The sequence below is a fragment of the Magnolia sinica genome, chromosome 4 (genome assembly GCF_029962835.1).
Source record: "Magnolia sinica isolate HGM2019 chromosome 4, MsV1, whole genome shotgun sequence".
Lineage (NCBI taxonomy): Eukaryota > Viridiplantae > Streptophyta > Magnoliopsida > Magnoliales > Magnoliaceae > Magnolia > Magnolia sinica.
Genome location: NC_080576.1, coordinates 7,131,137 through 7,153,699, shown reverse-complemented (window position 1 = coordinate 7,153,699; position 22,563 = coordinate 7,131,137).

Sequence of the window (22,563 nt, the reverse complement as noted above, 5' to 3'; positions counted from 1 at the left end):
ATCCACGAAAAGGGCGGGCCATACCATCATGACGATGTTCTAGTATGAAAATCAGGCCGTTGGATCTTTGAAAGGGACAGAACGTGAAAATCGATCAACGGACCAAGATACGACTCCGTGAACATTTACGGCTTACCCAATGGTTGGATCTTCCTGATATCAATAAAAGGTGATCATCATAGTATGGCCCACATTTTCCACGGATCGGATATCAAATACATTGAACACGTTAGTGTGAAAGGAATGGCTGCATGTGAAAGTTCACGTGCAGCCGCTGTTTTGAGCATTTCTCAGGAAAAAGAGCCTCGATACCGGAAGCGTCCCGCATTTGGAATCTGACTTAATTTAAACTCCACGTTGTCGGACGCGGATTGCCAACTGACGTTGCCATAAGCGAGGGGGCTACTCGATAGTGCTCTGTGGGCACCATCATCATATAAGTTTTTAATCTGTACCGTCCATCTATTTTTCCAGATCATTTTATGGAATTATACCAAAAATGAGACAGATCCAAATATCTAGTGGACCACACCAACAGAAAATAGTGCTGGTTGAACGGCCACCATTAAAAACTTCCTAAGGCCCATTGTAACGATCATTTACCATCCAACCTGTTGATTGGGTCACATAGACATGGATGAAGAGAAAAAACAAATATCAGCTTTATCCAAAACTTTTGACGGCCCGAGAAGTTTTTAACGGTGAGTGTTCATTCATAACTGTTTCCTTGTAGTGTGATCCACATGAGTTTTAGATCTGACTCATTTCGGGATCTTGCACTAAAGTTATCTGAAAAACTGGATAGACCGTGAGGATAAAACACAGACATCATGGTGGGGCCTACAGAGCGCAGCATCAGTAGGCAATTTGGGTCCCATGTTGTCGGCCACCTTGTTCGAAGATGTATTTGAGAACGTGGGAAATAGGGTGATCTGAGCACCGTACACGTGGCAAACATATACCTAAATCCGCTCCGTCTAAATCCGGGGAACACCTGGAGGTTTCACTTTCCTGAAAATCATACTTAAAAGATTATCATAACTATCGGAGGGTTGGACATGTTAATGGACGGTTGAATGAATAAAGAAACTTTACGTGATTGGTATGCAGCATACCAATCACGATAAGTCAGGGCTGTACACGAACCGAGTTAGCACGGTTAGCTCGCAGACTCGACTCGAAAAAGCTCAATTCCATCCGGCTTGAAACTGAGCTCAAGCTGAGTCGAGCTGATTTTTTGAGCTCGAAAATATTTCGAACGGAATTCAAGCTCGACCTGACTTGGATTGAACCCCAACTCGAATCTTACTTAGATCAAACTAGTTCGGTGATTTTGGTTACTTTGATACTGATGTTGCTCACCAAGCGTGTTTGATGAAATGACTCAATGAAGTGTCAATTAATGGTAAGGGAGTTTTGTATGTAAAACAAATACATTTTTTTTAAATGTTGCTTGCAAAGTGTTTAATGAAATGCCAATAAAACCATTGCTGCTATTTTATATAAAGTGGGAATTTGAAAATGCAGCCCATGTATTTATAAAAATGCTGCATAGACCAACTCGGCTCAAACTGCCTGAGCTGCTGACTGAACCAAGCTGAGCCAGCCAGTTAGGCTTGAGGACCAAACTGCGCCAAGTTCGAGCTGGGGTCAGCTAGTGGTGAGCCGACTCAGTTCAACTCGTGCACACCAGAATCGTTGCAATTCGGGACGTTGGTAGGAGGGAGATGATGCAGGGAACCGGAATCGTCCACGTATGCAGTTTGCAAAACACTAGAGCGTTGTGCGGTCCATCATATATTATGTGAATCCAGTCCGTCCGTCAGATGAAAGCGATTATCTGGACTGTACATGCAGAATATGAGCTCGATTTTGCTCTCGAAATGGGTAAGTTGACCTCGCGTGGCCGCTGAGTTTTGTATCATCTTATTTTTATATATTTTCTCGTGAAATACGCCTCATTAACGTGTTAAATAAACATATACGCCGTGGTGGGGCCAGGAACGCACATACCTATGGTTGCCATCCACTCCCATTCTCACATGAGGTGGGGCCGATCTTAGCAGGCTTTAAGACAGGACATCGAGGATGTGATTGAACGCCCACCGTTAAGAACTTCTTAGGTACTGTGCAAAGGGAAATCATAAATATTTATTTTGTGTTCAAGAAGATTTCAAAGGTAGCTATTTAATCTGGATTATTTTATTTTTGTGATGTGGTCAGCTTAGAATTTGGATTTGCCTATTTTTTGGATCATATTCTAAAATAAGCTGGAAAATAAATATACGACGTGAATAAAACAGATACATCATGGTGAGTCGCTACAGTATTCAATCACCATTGCTTTCCTGTAGTGTGTCCCATTTGAAATTTGGATGTATGCTTAATTTTTTGAATCATACACTAAAGTGAAATGTTCATGTGGGATGTCAAAAATAGATAGATGGTGTGGATGAAAGGCACATATGTTACGGTGTGCCCACAGTCCAGAATCCAGTGCTTGACATGTGTAATGACATTCAATTCCACAGAGATAGTAATCCATTTGGGCAAGGCTCTGCAGGGCTCAAAGTGATATAAGTGTTTTATCCACGCCGTTCATCACTTTTCTCTGATCATTTTAATGTATGAGACAAAAACTTAAGCAAATCCACACCTCCAATGGACCACATCAAAGGAAGCTGCAGTGATAATGACTCTCACCATTGAAACTTTTCTAAGGGCCACCATGATGTTATTTTACCATCCAACCTATTAATAATGTCATGCAGATGTGGATGAAGTGTAAACACAAATATCGGCTTGATCCGAAACTTCTCCAGCTCCCAAAAAGTTTTTAATGGTGGAAGTTAAATACCCACTTTGTGGTCCACTCAAGCCCTGGACATGCCTCGTTTTTTGTCTCATACATTAAAATTAATGATCTGAGAAAAATTATGAACGGCATGGATAAAATATTTACATCACTTTGAACCCCACATAGGGCAGGGGTAGGACACAATCCGCCTCCGATGGAGGCTAAAGCTGGGAGAGACATGTTGAGGTATAACTATTACTTATCTAGACTCCTCGGAGGTACTTCGAATCCATGTAAATGATGGAAAATGAGTTTACAACTCTATGGAGAAGTTTCGGAATCATACTATAACTAAAACTCTTAGAAATTGTGATTTGATATAAATAGCTAGTAAGCTTATTATTTATCGACATTCGTGATTCCTATTAGTGCGCATGGTTTTTGGCCAAAAATAATAAGTGTCTTACTTGGTCGAACCATGATGTTCCCCTAATTTTTCTAAGCAATTTTCGTGTTGGACACAACTCCTAAAATCTACAAAAGTAAACAGGGATTTCTTGATCAGATGGAATCTCACAAATTTGGTGTGGGCAACCTAGTACAGCGGGTTGGGTGGCTAAAGAAGCTCATCCTACCCCAAAACCATATGGTATGTCCAATGACTCATTTTGATTTGCCAAATGCGTCTGTTTTATATTTTGATGATCCGGATCACCTCCGTATCCGATCAAGCCTTTTCTGGTCAATCTTGGCCATGAAATTATCCGTGACCCGCTGTACATCAGAGGCCCACTAACATGCGTCTAGAATTAGTCAATTTGCGAGACAAGGGCTTGATAAAAACAAATGGGCATGAGAATCCTCTAATGTTTTAGACCGTCCAAAACACTGAAGTTTGTGTCCCTTGTTGTGCTGTATGTATAAAATCCACTCCATTGGTTTCATCATTGATTCAATGACCTATAGTGTGTGTATGTGTAAAGCAAGATCCTAAACTTAGATGCCACACCATAGTTAAAAATGGAAAGGGAATGTCAACCATGGGTTATATATGAGGCTACAGTTGAGTGCATCTTTTGTTATGGCCGTTAACCGGTTGTAATTCACCGGAATAAAGTCAAATAAAAAGAAATTATCCTATTTGGGCCACACCATGTGAACTCAAGTGGTTTTAAAACCAGTACCACATTGTTAACATTTTTGTAGCTAATGGCTTTTTTAGTTGGGCATATACTTTGTATGTACCGTTCAAATAATAATTCTTACCTAATGAGAGTGGATTTACATATAAAACACGTTGGGACCCACAGATTTGGGTGTTTTTCAACTACCTAAAAAGATTTTAGTCCAAAAAAAAAAGCCACTTAAGTGGACTACGCCATAAGGAACAAATATTGCACACTACTGAAATCTTTTTAAGACACAAGTTTTGAATCAAGTAATATTTAATTTGTTCTTCGATCATGAATGTGTTCACCTCATGAACAAGTTACTGTTAGAAATTAAAGAATCTTGTACACAATGAAGGATAGAAGAAAAAGATAATAAGACAATTAGATTTATCGAGTTTAAGGCTTGACTTGAATAATTAATATCTCAAGACAGATTTAATGCCTTTTCTGATAGTTCCAACAAGTGCAAATATAGAAAATCTACAATTTGTTTTTCAGATACAATAAACTTTAAATTTGAATTTCAACATGAAAATTTGCATATTCAAGTGTTGAACAGATCTCTAGATTTGACACTGATATGCCTTTAAGATGTTCAGAAAAACTCAGCAAGAGGTCAAATCGAGAGTACTTGTACAAAAGATAATATTATCTTAAGAATGAAGAGTATCTCTTCTGAATTATAGTATCCAGGATTTATAGCAATTGAAGGGTCATGGAGTTCTTCTTGAAGAGATGCTAATATAAAACTGTAGCCACATGTTCTAATAACCAAGCATAACCTTAATTAAAAATTTAGAAGTATCTACATGCTACATGCTCGAGCTCTAAAACAGATGGTTTTGGGGACAAAGGTCAATTTGATCCAAGTCCCCGTTGTCGGACTCTAACTCCAGTGAGACAATTCTCGCGATGTTGTTCCCCTTATATCAACTTATTTCCAGCCAATGAAGGAAACGAAAAAGTTGTTGAATATGCAATGAATTTTAGAGGGGTGAATGCTAAACTACTGACTACATGCTATTTGCTGTTTAAAACACTGGTCTTAATAGATTAGAACTCCCAGGTGCAAAAGTTGCTATGTTGCTTACAAAATCTCCACAATAGACTGGATGACCTGGGCCCTTTAAATTAATGAACTACCTTTATATAACCTTGTGATGGTAAGTTCCACTTGTAGAACTATAATTGGTCACTGGTTGAGCAGGTTACCTTTAAACATACTATTTGTTAGTCTCATGAGCCAAGGATGGTGGAATGGGACACTATGCCTGAGTTGTCGGCCTATGCTGGGTGACAAACTCCCATAGTGACCTTTGAGCTTTCTTAAAATGATTGTTTGAAATTGGAATAATAATAGTTGGGCTAATCATGCATTTTCATGGCGTGTGGACTTTACCGGGCGGTCGATGTAAGACACGGGGATTTTCTTGGATCACTATGGGTTGTACTATAGAGTATTTTACGGGGTGATCCTAAATTATTATTTCGTGCATTCGTACCGCGATGGGCTGTCCTTGTTGAATGAACTTTTTCAGGTGCCTAGTCCTCCTTATGACATACCTTTGAGTACTTTTTCGGGAGACTAGTCTACCTTAGGTATCCTCGTTGTATAGTCTTTTCTGGATGGCTAGTTCTCCTTGAACGTACCTTTGAGTACTTTTGCGGGTAGGTAGTTTTTCTTGGGTGACTTTTTGCCAGCTGGATGTGCATTCCCAAGTCTGTGAGCATGTACATGCATCCATGCATTTAAACAAGATTATCTTTGTGTAATTTATTTAATGAATGCGTATTTGATGAACCTTATCTAATTTCTATGATAATCATTGTTGAATATTTTTTATAAACTGTTCCTGATAACTATGCTTAATTATCTTAATGATATGATAAATCTTAGGGGTTATACCTCACTGGAAAAGCCATTGACGCTATCAAACCGTAATCAGTGTGCATGAGACGCAAAAGATGCACATGCCGGTGATTATGTGGAATAAGAGGAGTCAGGCGATCTTGCGACCTTCTATTCCTAATTCCATTTGTGTTTAAATTTGTATTGTCATGTTTTGTAAAAGTTAAGACATTGGTTTGTATAAGTTTTCGGGTACCATTTGAATATTTGGTTATTATATTTGGACTCCCCATTATACTTGATTTAATTCTATCCCGCTAGTTTACTAACTCTGATAAAAAAAAGTACATGAAATTTGAGTTACAATTAAAGGTTAACACTTGGGTTTTTGAAAAATGAGTAGTGTACTTGGGTTTCGGGAACTGGGGTATTACACTCCCTAGCTAGTGAACCCACACAAAGAGCAAACAAAGAAAACCATGGCTTGTGTGTTGGGGGCCCCCGATGCCAAAGTCAGGAGTCTGGGTCTAGTTGAGTGTAGAAGGGTTGGGGCTAGAGATTGTGTGTACCTCTCTCCTCTGGGGATCTTCTTATTTATAGGTGGGAAGAGGCAGTGGCATAGAGGGTGATTGTCCCTGTTTTGGCAGGGATAGAATCCTAGTAGGATTCTATGTTTACGCGCGAGGGAGATCCTTCTGGATCTTTGGCGAGGAGAACCGTGTTGGAGATGGTTTCCCCGATCTTTGGCGCAGATCGTGGGTGGACAGCAACGTCGGTGAGGTCGGGCTCGGCCTAACGTTGGGGTCGAGCTCGACTTGATGCTGAGAGGTCGAGCTCTTCTTGGTTGGGTTCTTGTCTGCTGAGGTCGGACTCGGCATATTCTCTGGGATTGGGCTCAGCCTATTGTTGGGGTCCAGCTCAACCTGATGCTGAGAGATGGAGTTTTCTTCTTGGTTGGTCGAGAGGTGAGTGTTAGACCATTGGGTCGCATCTGTTGCTGTTAAAACACTTGACCTTGCCTGTTGATGGTGGGTCGGCATATTTTCCCCATAACAGTACACGTGTGTTATTTACGAGCATGTCAAAATTGATTTGTGGTTTGATTTAAACCAAACATCACTGATTCATGGAGTTGAGATGAGTGGTGCATAATTAAATGGTCGGAAGGCCAACCATTTTATTCTACCAGAATCGATTGCACTTATCAGGAGATTTACGGAGCTTGAGACCGTCTGATGAGTTCTTTTGGCTTGGAAATCAAAGACTTTCAAAGGTGCAACAAGTGTTTAGTCGAACAGAAATTGAAGATGGAGAAAGTGAAATTTACCACTAACACATGATCACCGCCTTAGCTGATAGTAGTGGGGTGCTTAACAAAACAGTGTGTTGATGAGAGAGGAATAGGTATCGAAATTACAAGTTACCGTCGACCTAGCATATGAACATATGTGAAAAATTCCTAAAAGTATGGTCTTCCTTCAGATTCGATATACAGGCACAAATAGAAGGGAATTACAGCTACTGATTACGATTAAGTCGGTTGGGCGTAGAGTAGGGGCGTACTTACTCCTAAAAACTAAGGGTACCACGCTGATGAGTGATGGAAATGATAAGTGTCTCGAAGGATTAGATAAACAACGTTGTGCCGGAGTTGAGTTATTTTGGGTAGATTGGTTGATTGATTTTTCATATTGATTCCAAGGTCTTTTGCTTTACATTTTCCTTAGCTATTTATAGACTTCCTGGCGATGTTGTAAGAACAACCACTGCTCACGTGGCGACATCGTCTTCTGTCATATGTAAAGTAGTGGTTGCCTTTAATTGATCATAATTTGTCTTTATCTAATGTGTCTTTATTACGAAAGTCAGTTATCAAATGTGCATCAATGTTGGTGTAGCCCTAACTATTTTTCATCATTGTCCGAAGGTTATCCAAGCGCTACAACTCCTCGAAAGCCTGATCATTAATGAGTTGACCTTTGTATATCATGCATTTCATGTGGTTGCATCTATATCATTGAATTTAATCCTACCAGATCTTATCTAAACAAATTATTTTGAGATCGTCCATGCGAATGTTAAATCAGTCAGATTTTTTTTTTATACAAGGATAAAATATTATTCCTAACGGAGGCATGCATTTAATGAATGCGGATTGAATATTGACACCACTAGTACCGCTAGTGGACAATATTATATGGCCCCATGATGATGTATCTATGACACCCCATTTTTTTAACTGTGGGTTTCATTATTTCCTTTGGTGTAGTCTACTTGAGCTCTGGATCAGCCTCACTTTTATGCTCGTGCCCTAACTTTGGGTGGCAACATCTTTGAAAGAAAAGAAATCCACGCACATTATTGCACTCGCAACCTCCCTGTCTCTATCTCTCGTCTCTTTCTTCCTAACTTATCCAGTGCCATAATAGCCACAACCCGATCCATCTCTGGTCCACACCGCCCACCAAGATGGGACCTACCTTATTAATTTGAGTCATCCATCTAATTCAAAATTTGAAAAATTCTTATTAGCCAAAATCTCTTCCCCAATTGCAGTCTATGTGGCCCACCGTGGACCATTGACCAAACCCATTCTTAAAACCTTGCCCGACCTTGATCTAAAAAGCCTAATGTATGTTATAGATTTCTCCTCAGACCACCTCTATAGACCCCACTCATTCCTTGTAAAATTTGTAAACAAACAACATCTTCAACACATTCGAACCCCATAAAAAACCATCCACAATCTCTACCTTCTTCATCTCGCACGGAAACCTATTACAACTAAACCTTCCATCTCAGCCATTGACCATTCCCCATCCAATGGCTACCATACTCCTCTAGCGTTTTCCAGCATGTGTAACCAATCAGAGAACATCCCGTTCTCCTCTTTCTGTTTTCCTCAGCAAACAATATGTTGCAGCCGCACCTCCCAAGTTTAAACTCATCAGGTTATCCTATGGACGCTTCAGACCATCACGTTCGGAAGCTCTCTTAGGTTTATCTGAGCCATCCATATACATTAGTTTAAAGAAAAATGCAAAACATTGAAATCTGCCGTGATTGTCCACTTCAAGCACACCAAGGCCCACCATCATGAGATCTTGCACTATCATTGATTTTGAAATCCCAACCTACATTGATATGGCCCATTTGATCAAAGAATCTTAACCCAAATTCATAAGCAGCGGTAGTGGCAAATTTGACTCAATTAACACTCCATCCGTAACACGCCGCTGCACACTACCGCGCACCCCTTGCATCACCTTGACTCCGGAAGCTTTTTAAGCCTTTCTTGCATCCAACAGCCTTTGGGAATTTCCTAAAAGAAAAATCAAAGATCGAGAGAGAGAGAGTAAGCCATTCCAGATCCTTACTCTTGCTCGGGTGGTAGACTCTCAGGAGTTTCAACACCCGGTCAAGGGTTCGAGCATCCATAGGTGGTGAAATCCCACTACCATGAGTGTGTGGGGTGTGTGTGTGCGCGTGTGTAAAAAAAAAAGAGTAGAGCCATTCCTGAGTTACACCACCACCGAGTTGCCTACTCATTGGGTTGATCTCTACCCAACCTGACTGTTTTGAACAGAAGAAAGGAAGGAGAAAATCAGAAGAAGAGATAAAGAAGGAAAAAGAAAGAAGAAGAGAAATGAGAAGAGAAGAAAAAGATAAACCAGAAGAGAAGATGACCGGTTTGGGTAGCAAATCAACTCACTCAATCAACTCTTTTTTCATTGAGCTCCGAGTCTCGCCGTGTTGTTTATTGGTGGTTCTAAGACTCAAATGTGCAATAGGAATTATTCTAGTTGAGATTGAATTTTTCATCAAATTCTACCAACCACAACAGGTAGGTAATCTTTTCGGTTGAAAACCCTACGGTTACAATATAACTTTGTATTAGCACATGGGATTATATTTTTGTCATATTGTATTATTGTGTAGAATGAATTCTTTTAATTGTATTTGCATATTATACATTGAATTTGTTTAATTATTATTACGTATAAATTGAATTTAATTCATTACAATTACGTATTCTGTACTGAATTTATTATTATTGTTACATGTCATAATTTAAATTATTTCTTTATTATTACATTTTATAAATTGAATTTAGTTGTTTATTGTTATATATTGGAGAATGAAATTATTTTATGATTATTATGTATTTAAGTTATATGTGTTATACCTGAATCATTCTCGAAAGGATCAGCACAGATGTTTTACCCTCAAGTGGTCTGCTATTAATATTTACCCTAAAAATTTATTCACCGGTATTTTGTCTATAGTTATCTTTTAAAAGTATAAACACTGGTATTTTACCAACGGGTCATTCCGTTAAAGGATAAACACACGGGACACCTAAAAGTAATGATCAAATAGATAAAGGGTATTGTGGATAAAACATATGCATCATTCCGTGGTATGAGATCACCCCATGATAGCAAGGTTCGGATTCTGAGCGCGGTAAGTTTTCTACGTTAGAGAAAGTAACCGAGGTAGACTCGCAAGAGTTTCAACACCGGGTCAAGGGTTTGAGAACCCATAGGTGGTGAAATTTCACTAGCGTGAGTGTGTGGAGGTGTGTGTGCGTGTGTAAAAAAAAGAAGAGAAAGTAAGGGTTGGTAGCAAGTGAGAGGTAGAGGTGGGCATCGAGCCGAGTCGAGTCGAGGTGGGCCAAGCTCAGCTCGGCTTGTCCATGGTGTACTCGAGTTCGAGCTCAAGCTCGAGCTCGGCCTCGAGCTCAACATTGAAGCTTGGCTTGTTTGCCAAAGCTGTCAAGTCGAGTTCATGTCGAGCTAGTGGTTCAAGTTGAGTCAAGTTTACCTCGAGTCGAGCTCGAGCTTGTTCATATCATCATATGTTAAGTTATTAAAATTTTGGAACCTGCATCCCATTTGTTAGTTCGCTATGCGAGTTGTCCCCCTCCCCAATGTCCCCCATTGTTTCTTTAGGTGTGGCCCACCTGACCAATGGACCAAGTTGGAATTTGGGATCTAGACCTAAATAACATCAGGGTAAACATCTAATGAACAATTGGATGGCCACTCCCCAATTGTGGTGGCCCCACAGCTCAAAGGTATGGTAATTGCCAAATGTCAGAATATATTATGATCATATTCCCCAACAGATCATATGTGCAAAAGGCGTAAATATTTCAGATAAGGCAATTGCAACATGCAACAAGTTGGCACTGTGGAGGGACTTTCGGCAAATGATTCTAGATGGTTACTTTATAGGCCGTTTGTTTAAAATCATATAAATATCACCGGATGCTTTAGGGGGGGGGGAAGAGCCGATCTATACAGAACTTCATATATGGAGATTGACCATAAATGAGTTTTGCAGTCATGGTGGGTAGTGAAAATACATTACAATAGCTTTCGTACCTGCGAGATAGGTGGTGGTGGTCCGGTGGAGGGATGGCCGTACGAGCAGCGTTAGGGCGATGGATCATTGGTCGGGCACCGAGCAACGGCCGGGTAGAGGGAAGAGAAGAAAGAGAAGAAAGGGGAAAGAGAGGCTAAGGTTAGGATAGGGTGACAGGCAGCGTTAGGGCATTTTGTTTTTTTTTTTTTTTAATTAATATTATATATATAATATATATATATATATATATATATATATATATATATAATCATTAGAGAAAAGGGATGGTTAAAAGAAGCGAGTCGAGTTGAAATGGCCCCCGGTCAAACTCAGCTTGAACTCAACTGGAGCTTCCAAAAATCAGCTTGAATTGGCTCGAATTAGCCATTCAAGCCGAATCAATCCAAGCTGACTCGAGCAGAAGCGAGCAAGGTTTTTGAGCTGACTCGACTTGTGAACAGCCCTAGTGAGAGGCAGGCAAGCGTCTCCATCCACGGTGGAAACGGATTGGCTACTCCCTTGCAACCAGCCAATGGTGGGTGATCGGTGCTCTATAGGCCCCACCATAATGTCTGTTTTTCATCCATGTCATCTATCTATTTTTCCTGATCATTTTATGGTATAAGACTAAAAATGAGGTATATCACAATCTCAAGTGGATCACATGACAGGAAAAAGTGTTGAAAAAGTGTCTGATGAGTGTTTACCATTAAAAACTTTTTTGGGGGCCATAAAAGTTATGGATCGAGCCGATTTTTGTTTTTTCCCATCATCTACTCCTGTATGACCTAATCAACAGATTAGATGTCAAATAAACAGTACAATGAGCCTTAGGAGGATTTTAATGGTGGATATCCAATCGATATTTATTTTCGTGTGGTGTGGTCCACCTGAGATTTATATCCCTCTTATTTTTGGGGCCAAGCCCTAAAATTATATGTAAAAATGGATAAATGGAATGGATGAAACACATACATCATGGTGGAGCCCACATAGCACCGACCACCAGCCACGGGGCTGGTGGCGGGGGAGTAGCCAATCCGTTTCCATCCATGGTAGTCTTGGATTTAGATATATGAATGACACGTGTCAATCGTTGCGGTAGTTTAAGATAGAATGAGGGACGCAAATTGCATGTGCCCCCACCAATTCAGGAAGCTATGTGGGGCCCACCGCAATGTAAACGAGAAATACGGATTGGGTTCACGTGCTAGCAATAGGATCCCACAATTTTATTATATCCAAAACTCAAGTGGGTCCACGTAAGTTCCTGTTGGATGAGTCAAAGCAATGGGCTCGTGCATGCAAACGCTTCGTACTTCTCCACCGTACATTGGATATGGGGCAATCAGAACCGTTGATCTGGTCAACTACCACTTGGTGGACAGCTATAACCTAAAGACCAACTTGATTTTTATATAATCTTCGCTAGTCGTGGAATGTGGACGGCTGATTCTTTTAGTTTTTCGTGCCAATCACTGCTGCCAGGATTAAAATAGTATGGTGAAAGCCATTTTTTTTTTCACCGTATGGCGCTTTCATACAGTGAGCCAACAGATCAACGGTTCCCATATGCTGTAACTAACAATACTATCCCCAGCCTCCCCAGGAAGCGGATTAGCTAGCTGGTGTACCACACACCACTGACTTCGTATGGTGCGAGTACGTGTCGCGACCTCCCAAATGTACTAACGGTTGGAAGGAGATCAAAGTTACGTGGGCCAACAATGATGTATTTATTATATCCACACCGTCCATCCATTTGGCGATATAATTTTAGCAAATAATTCCAAAAATAAATCATATCTAAAGCTCAAGTGGGCCACAGCCTGCTCTACAAATAACAGTGATACACTGATTTCCACTATTAAAATATTCGTGGGGCTCACAATAATATTTATTTTCCATCCAATATGTTCATAGCATTAAGTAGACCTTAATAAAGAGGAAAAACAAATATGAGATTGATCCAAAACTCCTGTAACCCTCGAGAAGGTTTCAATGGTAGACGTTCAATCCCCCATTGCTTTTCGCAGTGTGGTCGGCTTGATCTCATAATCTGTTTTATTTTTGGGCCCAAGCTTACAATGAGCTATCTAATGGACAGACGGTTTTGATATAACACATAACTCATGGTGGGGCCCACAACTTGGTAACCTCAACGCACCAGTGAGGTGGGTGGTCTGTGGTACACCAGCCAATCCGCTTCCGCCTCCCAACAAACCACATGTACTGAAATACAGTTCAGATGGCTAGTGAGGTCCGCCACGTGGCACTTCTAGAAACCGTTGATATAATGGGTCATCAACTGAAGGGATTGCATTTGACGGATCAGCAGCCCAAAACATTGACTTACATAAAAAAAATTGAGAAAAACAAAGAAAAACAATGTTCGATTTCATTGGGCAAAATTTGAATGGATTACGTGGCAAAGATTCTCGGATCACTTGGATGTGGATTGGATACTATCCACCGTCTTTTTTAGGGCATGGGCCAAAAAAAAAAAAAAAAAGCAGATCAAAAGGCTTAAGTGGACCACACCACATAAGCAATAAGGATTGCATGCCCGTTAAAAACTTCTTAGACCACATTACAGAAGCAATTGGGATTGAATGCCCACCGTTGAAAATTTCCAAGAGGCCATAGAAATTTTGGATTAAGCTGATATTTATGTTTTCCCTCCATCCAGGTCTATGTGAACCTTATGAGCGGGTTGGATGGCAAATCAAAATTTTGGATTATTTTAAGGCTCATGCCTAAAAGTAATTTATCAAAATATATTGTGTGCCCTACAGAGCTCTTGCCAAGACCATCCGGGGTAGTATCCAATCGGCCTCTGTGAATTTTGTGCTGGCCTGTCCCATGGTGGCCCAACAGATCAGGAGATTTCAATTGCGAAACTATGCCTGTATCAAATGAATAAAAATGTGGACCAAGATTCGAGTGGATCCAACAAGCCACATCATCCGAGCAATTGTCCCACTTTTAGCAATAGAGACTTTATAAATTAATAAGGTTTTGTATTGAGTTCATGTGGAGCATGTGGCCACCTTTTCTCACTTCAATTTTAGTGAGATTAAAAAGGTTTGAAAAAATAATGTTTAAAAATCTACAAAAATAATTATTATTTTTCTTTGTTAATAAATTTGTTTTATTTGAATTTAGTTTTGTTCCTCATTTAAAAGTTGTTAAGAAAATTAAATTTTTATATTAAAACTCCTCACAAATTTTTTATATTAAAAAACAAGTATATGCCATGAAAGGGGAAATAAGAGAAAATCTATCTTTAAGATAAATATAATAATGCGCCTTAGCTCTCAACATTTCTATCTTATTATTTTTATTCTATTATTTTAGATTTTCTGTTATATCTTTTTATTTTAGAACTAACAATTTTATTATGTCAGAACTCTATAACTTGACTAAGTCAACTCGACTCAATTAAGTTTTGACCCAAGTTGTCCTGTAGGTCCTCAACTAGGTTAACTCGGTGCTAACACTCCCTTAACTCAGACTGTGTGACTCTATTACAAGATAGGTTTGGTAAAAGCACGATTTGGAAATGTTTAATCAGCAGAATAGAAGTAGCCTGCGTTTGGTTGCAACAAATATTATGAAATTTCGTATTGTCATGCGTAGCAATTATATATATCATATACAACTTATTTCAACATTTATTAGTAATTTAAATATAAAAAATGTCTCAGGTCCAATCACTTGAAAATAAATTACCGTCCATCCAGTATATAACCTCTTACCTTTATGAATGAGACATCCAACTTGTCAAATAAAAATGTCTCAGGTCCAATCAATTGGATGTCACGTGAACTTATAAGGTAAAAAAGTTGGACCATACCTTCTGGTCCAACCGGTTGGACTTGAGACATTCTCTTTGAATATTCTTAATCTATTTATTAAAGACTGAGTCAAATCAAGTAAAGATTGTCCGATTCTTTGAGTCAATTCGACCGGCCTGGACATTGATTCGAATCCGAGTTTTTAATTTTTGAATTATGCAGCCTCATGAGTGAACACACTCTAACCAACTCGACTATCAAGCTAGACTTGGCCTGTAGGCAAGTAGGTACACCTTATTACACTCGGTCCCGTGAATGGTGGGCCAGGCCTAAGGGCCAAGTTGATAACAGTGGGGTCCAACAGCTTCCATACTTACATGTGAAAGAGCACAATCACCTGCACTCCCCATATCTGCATGCTTCAAAGCTTTCTCCCACATCCATGATTTCACTGTTTACTTATAATCAAGTGGGCCACCCATATGCATTGCATTATCCATTCAAGGTGACAGACCCCAAAACATTTCTCAACAGCATAAATCCATTCCTTCATTTGCTTGATCAGAGCTTCCAACATGCATACATTTCTTCATACTGATGAATTAGATTAATCTCCCACCATGAATAGATGACCTTCTCCCCAAGTTCTCCATTGCACTCCTACTAGCTCCCTTTCTCACTCCTTTCTTCCTTACCTCCCAACAAAAAACCATACATGTTGGACATATGTAACATTAATAATTTTCCGGACTAGTGGGAAAGTTATTTTAGAATCTCGCTCTCCCATCTCAATGTTGAATTCTACAAGCAGTGAGCAAGGCTCCCCATAGGAGTGACTGGCATTGTGCAAATCCAATGCAGGGGCATTTTCACACCGGGCTCGAGTGGGGTAGCCTGTGGGATGTGGCGGCCCGTGTGAGGTGGGTCCCACCCGTACGAGGCGGGTGGCTCGTGTGAGGCAGTAGCTATGTAATGTGGGGCCCACGATGGGGGTTCGACTGAGGTCCTAACCCATGCGATGTGGGGCATGGGCTATGAGATAAATGGATTAATTCATTATGTTCTATCAGTTCGAGTTTTTCTTAGTTTGAGCTTTTAGAGTAAGTGGTTAATTGTCCTACATCAAAGTGATATCAGAGCGGGATGTCTCCTATTGATGCAGTACCCATTAGTTGGAGCTTTTCTTAGTTCGAGCTTTTAGAGTAAGTGGTTAATTGTCCTGCATTAGAATCATAGCTTTGGCTATATGGGAATTCCCAGACTAGCTATTCCACTTCACATGTGTAGTCCTCTAATGTGGGTGCCATGGAATAATCTCTCTTTCTACCAAAAATGTGTTTTTTCCTTCGATGACCAGAGCCGACCAACATGACTGCACAGAGAGAACGAGGAAGGTGACCATGTTTGGTTTCATGCTTGATTTCTTTATATGATAGAGACACTCCATAGCATCTCTGGCATTTCCATGAATTCCATATCCTATCGTATTCTATTGTATTACATCTCTTTCACGCATCTCACCGTAGATCTCCTTCAATGTTCCAAGCTGTCCACATTTTGCATACAGATCGACTAATGAATTGATGAGAGAGAGATTGAATGCTATTCCAGTTTCATTACAGCCAGTTCGAATAAGAGAATTCCATGGTAAAAGAAATCAAATATGCAATTATCACAATTTCCTTTACCATCATGCAGGAAATGTCCGTGATTCCCTTTTACTAGAATTCAATTTATTTATTGCAATCAAAACAGAGGAGAATTGTTATCATATCACTTGTTTGATTTACTAAAGAAATCTCTTATCCAAACTGGTCCTTAACGGATCCATTCTCAATGGTCTAGAGTTTCCAGATTAGAAAAGACATTGCTGAGTTGGGTTTCACATCTTCTAAAAGAATTTGATTGAGAAGTAATGCAAGTATCAATATTGGGTGGATAAGCTGACATCAAAGTATTCCATGTCGCAATGTTTCTACACATCTTATTGAATATCCTAAGTGCAACATCTAATGTTCCATATCTTCCTTACATACCATAAGTGAATTCAAAATGAAAAATGTCTTGATTAACTAGGGTTTTTATCGTGAAGCAATGGAGTGATCGGCTTAGATTAAAGGCTAGTAACTGTGACCATGAAGAAATCACAGTTACTAAATTGTTTCAATCACATTCCAAGCCTGCAATTGCAGCTTTCTAAACATTTCAATACATTGGGCTTCAACTCTTATCTTACCACATCCAACAATCATACAATTCCAAGCCGCCCATTGTTCGTGCATTCGAACTTGGCCGCAATATCTAAGGATTCCAACTTACAGGACATTGACAATAGAGAATAACCCACCTTGAGTATTGAATTCAAAATTGCTCTTAACAATCAGCCCATGTACTTCCTCGCCTTCATAGAAACTGATGAAAATCATGAAACCCACATGCCAACAACTGAAAACAATTCAATCAAGATCGACTCCTGGAACCTTTCATTATTGCCTGAAAAAAAGTCTAAGCATTCAACAAAACATGCTTTCTTCACATGATTGTGTATATGGCCCATTATGATGGGTACAGGACATCCAATCCATCTAGCATGTGTGTCCCTTGATCCTCTCTTATGGCCCCCAAAAACAAGCCATTTTGATATGATTTAATTATTTTGGCTGGATTTACTACCCCAAACTCTATGGTATGAATACCCTACTTGTACATTGTCAAACTTTGCGAGTTAACCAAATACATAAACTGTTTATCTATAAATATCACTTGAAAGTCAAACAGATAGTATGTAAATAATTTACACCTGAAACTCTTTTTACTCGTATAGTGCTTACAACTTAAAATTTTATAGGCATCCAAACAACCCTAAAGGAAACATCGGTTACAGCAATGATCAAACAAAACGAAAAGATCCAGCTCCCACCTTTCATCGTCTTCATCTTCCTCTATCTTGTCTTGTGCGTCTCCTTAAGCTCAAGCCCATCTCATTATTATCATCATTCTGCACGTAAGCTACTAAAACAGCAATCTGACTGACAACATCTCTCATTAGCATTTCTTCGAACACCTTGTAAGCATCTTTCATTCCATCACATCTTGTTTAGAAGTCTAATGTGCATGAAATCCATCCCGTCCATCATGTGGATCACGCCTTTTTTAGATGTGATCCCCAAAATCAGGCTGATTCAACACTCAGGTGGCCCACCCCATAAAATTATACCTAAAAATCTATAAATTCATGTGGTATAGCCCACCTGAGTTTTGGAATACAGTGATTTTTAGGTACTTATTTCATCTTGATGAGGCACAATAGGTGAATGGATTGGATGGAATATAAACATACAATGGGCCATACTCAAAACTAATGGTGGGCATCCTATCCCAACCATTTCCTAGGGTATGGCTTACTTGAGTTTTGGACGGTCATGACATTTGGATTCCAAGTTGAATTTGAGGCAGCATTCCTAATGGGTAGGGTAGATCTCATGAAAATTCCACCCACGTGGCTCTCGGTGGGCCACACGGCCATAGATTGAAGGAAACAGATTGGCTACTCCCCCTGCCACCAGCCAATGGCTGGTGGTCGGTGCTTTGTGGGCCCCATCATGATGTATGTGTTTCATCCATGCCGTCCATCTATTTTTCTAGATCATTTTATGGTATAAGACCAAAAATTAGGTATATCCCAATCTAAATGCACCACATTGCAGGAAACAGTGTTGAATGAGCGTAGACCATTAAAAACTTTTCGGGGTCCATAAAAGTTTTGGATCAAGCTGATCTTTGGTTTTTCCCTTTATCTGGATCTGTATGATATAATCAACAGATTAGATGTCAAATAAACAGTACAGTGGGACTTAGGAGGATTTTAATGGTGGATATCCAATCACGATTGTTTTCCTGTGGTGTGGTCCACTGATATTGGGAAACACCTCATTTTTTATATAATACAATAAAATTATTTAGAAAAATATATAGACGGCATGGATGAAACACATACATCATGGTAGGGCCCACAGAGCACCGACCATCAGCCACCGGGCTGGTTGCAGGGGGAGTAGCCAATCCGTTTCCTAGATAGAACGGTTTCGATCAGATTCAAGGTAGCAATGGGCCGGATGACCCAGTCCTAGAAAGCCAGGGCTTTAGCCACGAAATCTGGCCCCGGTTCAGGCCCAGGCCTAAAATGTAGCCCAATGTTGGGGCTGAGCTAAGTCAGGGTCATTTAGGGCTTCATCCATGCCTTACATTCATTTTGTTATCTCATTTAGGAAATGAGCCCCAAAATGAGACAGATCCAAAGCTCAAGTGGACCACACCACTAGAAGCAATGGGAACCATTGAAACCTTCCTAGGGCCCACTGCGATGTTTATTTTCCATCCAAACCTGTTCATAAAATCTCGTAAGCTTATAAAGGGACAACACAAAAATCAGCTTGATTTAAAACTTTTGTGACCCATAGAAAGTTTTCAAAAGTAGGCATTCAATCCTCAATGTTTCCTGTGTTATGGTCCACTTGAAATTATGATCTGCGTCATCTTTGGGCTTTTTCCAAAAAATGAGTTGGAAAAACAGATGGTAGGCATAGATGAAATACACATCAAATGGGGCCTACAGAGCTTGGACCACTACTGAGCTGGGTACTAGAAGGGTCACTGCTGAATCTAACTCATTAAGTGCACCACTATTACAATAGTTTAAAGTCATTTTTTTAAATGGCTCATATGGTCTCATTGAAACCGGGGTCAAGTTTCAACTAACCAAATTGCTTACATGTAGGATAACTCCACATATAGTTCTCACGAGTTTTCGTGAGAACTTTTTGAGAACTCATCACCCGTGATGTTAGCCCAAAATCTGAGTAATCCATGTGATGCAACATCTCATGAAACTCCTAGGGCCCAAATTTTACTCTTATCCAAAACTTTGGTGGGCTATGGAAAAAGAAAACATTATCCTCCCGTAATTTGCATCTCTCTTTTCTATGGCCCACCAGAGTTTTGGATCAGGGTGAAAATTAACCCTCGCAGGTTTCATGGGGCACCTCATCACATGATTTTGGGCCTATAACACGTGTGCAAAGATGCGCATGTGCGCACATGCATAGGTGAGCATCTCTCTCTCTCTCTCTCTCTCTCTCTCTCTCTCTCTCTCTCTCTCTCTCCATATATATATATATATAATTAATTAATTAATTAATTAAAATAAGCCTATTAAAAACCATTAATTACTAATTGTGGCTGAGCTACTACTAAGGCCTAGCCCTAGCTCCACCCATTGCCATACCTAGTTGGATTGGACCGCAATTGTGACCTGAGTTCTATGTGGTGTATGATATAATACATGTAAATTCACTTTGTCCTTCAGTTGTAAATGCTTGTTTTAACCACACATACAAAATATTAGCTCAATAAGAAACTCTTATGAGCCAAGGAACAACTTAAAATTACTTATAAAACCTCCGAGTTCGTTAGGTGTGGCTAGCTTGAGATTTAGATCCGGCTATTTTTGTATCTTCACTTCATGGGGTTGCATAAAAGATATGTACCATGTGATAGGAAGTGCGGAAGAGTGAGCTCTTAAGATCTGATGGTCTACACGATATGGAACCTCCACAAGCTAAAGATGAACAGTCCAGATCTATCGGTCCGCCTAACCACTACTAGGCAGATGGGTCTAATCACTCCTCTGATTCTATGGTATAGATGGCCTCAGATTACAATATATGACTTAGATCATCCCAAGGACAAGCTAAACGAACAAATTTCAATATACGACTTTTTCTATTTTTTACTCTCTTTATTCCTTAGTATCTTTCACGAGAGAGCCTCAATCCTATTTATAAGAAAGGATGGGGAGTTTAGATGAGACCAAAAATTATCTGGTCTTATTCATATATATCTCCTCTTTTTAAATCCTCCTTCAAACTTGAATTTAAAAACCATCTTCTAATGGAAGAGGCCTAAACTCATGGAACCCACCTACTAGTGATTGCCCACCAGTGGGCCCCATTGGCCTATCTCCAACATCTCTCACTCAATTACATTGTGGGATAGGCACAAAAAATTTTCCATCTAACTCGCCTAATAATAATCAAAACCAAACATCGTGATTAAAAGACTCAGAGGCGTGGGACCAGATGGATTGTCGTAATCTTCTCACAGGTGTTTAATTACTAAGTGACCACCTAACTAGTACTCAATAACCTAAGCTTTACAATGCCTGTCCTAGTCCGCATGACCACACCGGATGGAGTTAACTCACGATCTGGAGTACTCGGCCAACATACGCACTTATCTAACTTATCAAGTTATTTTGAAAACTTTATTTTTTACAAACTTTGACTAAAATCAATTTAAAGCAATACTTATATATATACTTTTAAGAAAGAATATTGTTTGTAAAGGTATAATAAAAACAACTCGATACTGCCGGCGGATAAGTCTTCAAGTGCGTATTTATAGTTCTATAAACTTGGTGTAATTGTCACGGGATCTTCCCCACACAGATGTATAATTTGGAATCAATTAAGCTGTTTTCCTAGCGTAACTGAGTCTGGCCAATCAAGGACTTTTCTTCATAGTATACTAAAGTAGCGATACTCAATCTCATCCTCCTATACACAAGAGAATGGTAGCTAAGGACACAAAGAGTCACCTACAGGACTGGCTACTCGCACGTTACAATAATTAGATCGAATCAAAACAATCTATAGGTCTCAGCATGTGGCTACAATCCACGTCGTAAAGTAATCAATACTGGGTATATGTCGGGTCTACAATACGCAGGTCATTCTACATGAGATAGGACTCATTTCATAACCTCACAACCTGGCTATTAATTCAGGCCATAACATTGATCGCATGAAAAATAATGGTGTGATTATGTTATTCGACTTAATCAATCTCATCTTCAATCTTTTAAGATTATAGGCGGATACGACTCTTATCATTCTTTATTATTCATAATAAAGAAAAGTCCATACCTCAGTGTATGAATATCGCCTCAAATGTACCTCTCTTATATATTTAAGGTTGGTTAACCCGTGCGAGTGGGTGACTAGCCTGCCGACAAAAAATAGAAATCCTACATGATCTCATGATAAATGTTGATGATCTACTTACCTAATTAATATAAGTACTCAATACCGAATAACTGGAATGTGTTATTCATTATAAAAGATTAAAGGTACTAGATACAAGCATATCACTCAAGCTTTCCTCAATCCCATTTGCACGACGTGAACCTGAAATATATCTCTTGCTATAGGTTTCGTTATGGGATCAGTCATCATCTCCTTAGCAGAAATGTAGCTGAGTGCGACCTTCTTATTTCTCACTTGATCACGGACATAATGATACTTGATCTCAATGTGCTTGGACTTCTGGTGGTGTTTAGGGTCCTTTGCCAAGTCAATGGCAGAAGTATTGTCTATCTTCAGCGATATAGGCTAACGAACGCTCGGTACAACACCCAGACCTAGTAAAAATCTGTGAAACCATACACACTCTTGAACTGCAATACAACATGTAATGTACTCGGCCTCCATAGATGAAAGAGTTGTGGATATTTGTTTTTTACTC